Genomic DNA, 5,758 nt, shown 5'->3' with positions numbered 1-5,758 from the left:
AAGTATCAGTTTCTATGTGCAGGGTCATATGTGAACCCAATGTTTATTTCAAAAAGGAAAAGACAACAAGGAAATGCTGCAATCACATTTTTGCTGGCATAAAACAACTATAAGTTTAGTTTAAAGATTATTTTGGTGGATGGAAATAACCAGTTGGCCTTTAGCAATCTGTACCATATAACTCTCTTGAATTAAATCGAGCAATTTTATGGCAGAAACATTTGTAAAGCCAAAAGCTGGGAGCAGCTGTCTCGCTTTGGTAAATGGAAAACTATCTGATTAAAGTGGCTTCATTTATAGGACTCTGAAGTTGTCTTCCGATTCACAGCTTCTGAATCACGAATTAAAGGGATGGACATTAAGGGCCATTTCACTGCATTTTTCGCATGCTGATCACATACATTTGGTAAAAGAAAGCAGTGAAATGGCCCTTATTTCAGTTTTCACAAATCCCAAATAAGGTATTATTGAATGTATACCCTTTTTAGAATGATTATGTTCAGATTTGAGCTTTCTAACGATTGTAATTTTAATACAGGGTCTAAGCTTATGTGATCAGCATGCAATGAACTAGCCCTTTATGCCCATCCCATTAATTGAAGGCAACTTAAGCGTCATATACATTTATAACGATCTATATCAGTGAGCAGTAGATAATCCACAAATTTGAACATAAATTCAAGGACAACTCTTTATTTAATCTCAGAGACTGCGCGAAAAAGAAGGCGGTGCGCTCGCTGCAGTCATTTCTGGCATTCATTTCATTTTTGGCATAGCACCCGTTTCAAAACCGATCACAGCTTCTAAACGGCTGTACTAAAGAAAATAAACTGAACTGGTGTACAGCCACAATAAAATTTGACTGAAAACTACTCTGTAGTGTTTATTTTAACCACGTCAGTGTACAAACTCAGAGATTTTACCTTCAGGATCATCGAAACATTCAACTATCTTCTTCTTCAGCTGCAGCACAGTCATGGTCTGCAACTCCTCTTCGCTGTTGCACAGATCGATTCTCATCGTTTCCCCCTCAAATCCAATCACCTTGACCTGGACAACCATTTTCTCTTCTTTCCAGGTTTCTCCCCCGCGCTGTTCTTGTCGAGCAGATGGAACTATGCAACTGAACTTAATATGCGCGTTTCTATTTTCTCCTCCCTCTTCCTCGTCTCGCCAACTTCACTTCGGTTCAGTAAAGTTGGACAGATATTCACTTATTCTCAGTTTTCGAATCAATACCTCTAAAATTAAGCGTCCTCGTAGAACAAATCACACCTCTCTCAAACAACGACGAGCTGAATAATACATGCACACTTTAATGTAAATAATATGTTCTTCGAGTATGATAAATAAAACGAGACTCCACGCGCAGAGGGAAGTGGCAAGGGACCGTCTACAAAGTGCAACACCCAGTTATGGAAATATTCAGTAACTCCGCTCTAAATGATTCTGCTGTCACCATAACCAGTGTAAGTAGTCATCAGCGGCCTCCTGTTGACTGTGCAAACACAGTTTGTGCTTAATTTTGGGTTGGTGTGAGTGAGACTGGCGTTACAAAGTCGCTTCTGTTTATATCACAACAGATGTGTATAAGAAGAGAAAGTATGGAGCTAAATCAGATTCAAGATTCACAAATGCATATAAAGATTCCAGCTTGTATTGATCGTTGCACAATTAAAGCGATTAAGATTAATAACTAAATAACTTCTCATAACAAGGGGATTAAGTAGCCAAACGTGTTAAATGAGATGTTTTTCATTCCCGCACAACACAAGCAGAGGAAAAATGCGCAGCAAAAGGCATGCAGGCTACATCATATAGCGCAGTTTGAATGGCTTAATGTGATTGGCTTATGAGTAAATGGTCTCACACGTTGGGTGCGTTCTTATGATTGGCTGAAACAAGGCAGATATCTGATTGGTTGCAGATCATTCCGTGTTAAAAAAAAAAAGACATTTGTGGGTTGAAGCAAGTCAGGGGAGTCTCAAAATTCACACACAAATGCAGCAAAGTCCACAGACCAGAAGCAGCTTGTAAATCAAGTTATATTTGTGTGTGCATCAGAAATACATTTGTGAATCTTATCCTGCGCATTTGTGAATATTGAAACTGATTTAGCTCCATAGAGAAAGAGGCTGGAAGTAAGCCCAACAAAATGATGTACCAAGAATATATTTGAATATGAGTGCAGAATGTGTATATGTAAATATTAGGGCTGTGCGAGTTAACTCGTTAGTTATTTAACACCGACAAATATTTTATCACGCATTAACGCAGGTTTTATTATTTCTTTTATTATTGTAAAAGTCTGTTGCTCACAGGCTTTTATTTTGTAAAAGTCTGTTGCTCACAGGCTTTTATTTTGTAAAAGTCTGTTGCTGTCTGCTGCGGAACCGGAAAAGAAAGTAATCGGCGGATCCACCAAACATGGAGAAGGGTACGGAACTTTTAGTCGGCCATTTTCATTTTAAAGTTCTTCCAGACGGCGGAGTCGACAGAACCAAAGTCATCTGTAAACACTGCCAAGTTGAATTGTCTTCTCAGCGTAGTAGTTCCAGTCTAAAATATCACTTAAAGGCAAAACACACAACTGATAGCAGCAAGTCATTCAAGGAAACAGACAGTGGAGCGAGGCTTCTACATAAAAACTACAGAAAGATGCTGATGTTAAAAGTGTGTTCGCACAACAAATGTTATGGCACTTTCATTCATATGGCAGCACATTTAAAATAAAACTAAATGCTAAAAGCTGTACACTACTTTTGAATTCATTTTTGGATTTTGCGTACAAATGCGATTAATCAGGGAAATCATGTGATTAATTAGATTAAACATTTTAATCGTTGCCCAGCCCTAGTAAATATATATACGAACATATATATATATATATATGTGTGTGTGTAGGCTACACATTAACATACATTTAGCATAAAAGCAATTCTGAGACACTTAATATTTACATTTCACATGTGTGTGGCCACCAAATCTACCTTTGTTTAAAAGATGTTTATATGTTGTATTCAAGTTTCCCCTAATGTTTACCTGCTTGAGTCAACACACACATTTGAGTAACAGATTGGAACTGTATTGAAATAGAAAAACGTGTCATAAAACAGAGGAACAATAGTGCAATGCTTGAACTTGTTCTGTACTCTCTGTCATATGTTTATCATTTTGTTACTGTTAAATGTTCTGACCCTGAACAGCTGCAGGAGCTGAGTAGCCAATCAGGAACCAGCTGTCTCCTGCAGCGAGGATCATTAAGCCTGTACTTTGCACCGGGAGCTACAAGTTTGTGCAATAATTTCATACCTTTGTGAAGTTATTTGGCTTAGTTGTAGTGGGACTTTTGCATCCACAAAAACTGTAATTCAGTCACCATGTTTCTTTTAAGTTGTTCTTTTGAACAGGCATTTAGACGCCATGTTTGCTCATCTACTTAGATGAACGTATTTAATGTTATTTGTAGAGATTTAGCCCCTTTTATGTGAGGAAAAGTGCGACTCAATTAAAAAAACAGCAGGTCTGCCATGGACTTAGACACGATTGGATATCTGTTGAATCTGCAGCCGCAGCTATTCCTGTTCATTTTAGAGGAAAGTATAAGCAACATCAGATAAACATTCAGAAGAATATACAGGTTCGATATCAAGCATTAATCTGATGTTGATCGTGAGGGTTGTGCTCACACAGAGTTCTTTGCTGAGTTGAGACAATAACTGAAGGTCATGAACACGCTCATAAAAAAAACAAATTAAAAACTTTCCCATCTATTCAGACAATGCATCTATTCATTTTCTATCACACTATCTTTAATGTTGATGCTTTTGTTGAAGATTACAGCTTGATGATCAGACATTTGGAAAAGAATATGAACAAGCAAGTATTTGTTATTGCCTCCTGTTTCTCAAGTTGATAACAGCTAAGTTTAATCACACTTTAAATTGTCAAATGTCCCTTTTTTGCAGCACTTTAAGGAATTATTATAAGTCAAAGTGAATGGAAAATCCATCTCATGGACATGAAATAATTTATTGGACAACACTTGACACCTGCTCAGTATAGCGAGTTCCTTCAGTCTTTAGCTCTGCTCAGGTAAGATGGTCACACCATCATAACCTTCTATAATCTCATTGTGGCAGGAAAAAAACTTGTTTTGGAAGAATTTATCCACCTGCTTCTTTATTTGTTCCCATGTTTAATCTTTTCTTTTTCATTCAGTAAATAATAAACTGCAACAAGTTAATTAAGTACTTTTCCTTTCAGTTAAAGTTTCTGTGGTAAAATAGGTTTCAGATCACTTCATAAATTTGGGGGGTTGAAGCTGTAGCTCAGGAGGGACGGTGGTCTGACCAATCAGAGGATTGGTTGTTCGATCCCTGGCTCCCCATGTTGAAGTGTGTTCGGATACAATTAATTCTAACTTTGTATAACAATTGTGTTCAAAGAACTATGGAGGGTTCTTTTCATTTGGCTGAATCACTTTTTCATTGTTGAACATGGATCAGGTGAGTCACTTTTTAAGATCACTTTGCCAGGGATGCTTGTGAAAATGGATGGACACTTAGCTCATTTATACATATATATAACTAAAAGGATGATAAGATATTTTCAACTCATGGTTCTTGTGACTTCTTACCCCTTTTGTTAAGATTAAAATTGCTATTAATACAGTTCTGTATCTCAAGTATAAAATACAGTTGCTCACTTGTAACCTAAGATGATCAAATTACTTAAAGGCAGTTTTTGTTCTTTCACACAATGCCTATTGAGAGGCTCCATACTGTTTTATGTACGACTATGTTGTAGCACTGTAGATGTCCATCTTCTTTCTAACTTTTGCTGCATCTGTCTTTAAGCAATCAAGCAACGATGTAAGTTAGATATTTAATGTTTCCTGTTCTCTCATCACCTTCATGAGTGTTAAGGATCTTGGAGGAACTGGAGGTTTTGGACCCAAATGCAGGACTGAGGAGGTGAGGACAGGTGAAGATGACGAAAGACAAAGGCTTTACTGATAACTATAGTAACGGCATAGCCAAGGCAGGCATAAAATAAATCAAACTAACAAACAGAAGACAGGAAGACAAACTCACTAACTTTCAAAAGAACAAGGAAATTATTTAGAGGGAGGAGTAGAAAGCCTGTCACTAAACAAAGGAAAACCTGGGGGATACATACCGAGGGGGGTGAGAACAAACATGGATCAGGTGTGGCAACCAGTAACTGAGGACCAGGCCTGGTTAGGAAGCAACAGAATACACGTGAGGATAAATACTACAAAATAAAACGCAGGAAGACGACAGATGAAAAATAGAAAACCAAGAAACCAAAAGACGAAGTCAAACACAGAAACTCAGACGATAATGAGTCTTTGCATTTTTCCTCTTTTTGACTTTTGTGACTTGGCCACATTTATGCGCCATCCATTTTACATTTAGTCTGTTGTGACCGACAAGATAGATTTTATTTACAATGAAATTAAATGCATTAAAAGGTTAAATTGGCGGTCTGAATCCTGGTTATCACAAAAAGGAGGGGAACAATATTTCCATTTAAATATGCTTAGCAGACCAACAAAGACGTGGAGGACCACACAAAAACAAACAAAGGGAGACTGTCCAGCATTACTATGGAGGCTGTGGTGGGGAAAGAAATAAGACTAAACTAGCACCATAAATAATGGTAATTCAATGGTAATCCACCCCTTATGGACAGCCAAATGTCTCAAACACACAAAGAAAAAGGCCCATTCAAT

Source organism: Odontesthes bonariensis, chromosome 19 (genome assembly GCF_027942865.1).
Source record: "Odontesthes bonariensis isolate fOdoBon6 chromosome 19, fOdoBon6.hap1, whole genome shotgun sequence".
Classification (NCBI taxonomy): Eukaryota; Metazoa; Chordata; class Actinopteri; order Atheriniformes; family Atherinopsidae; genus Odontesthes; species Odontesthes bonariensis.
The sequence above is the reverse complement of the archived record's forward strand: the minus strand, read 5'-3'. Positions refer to the sequence as shown.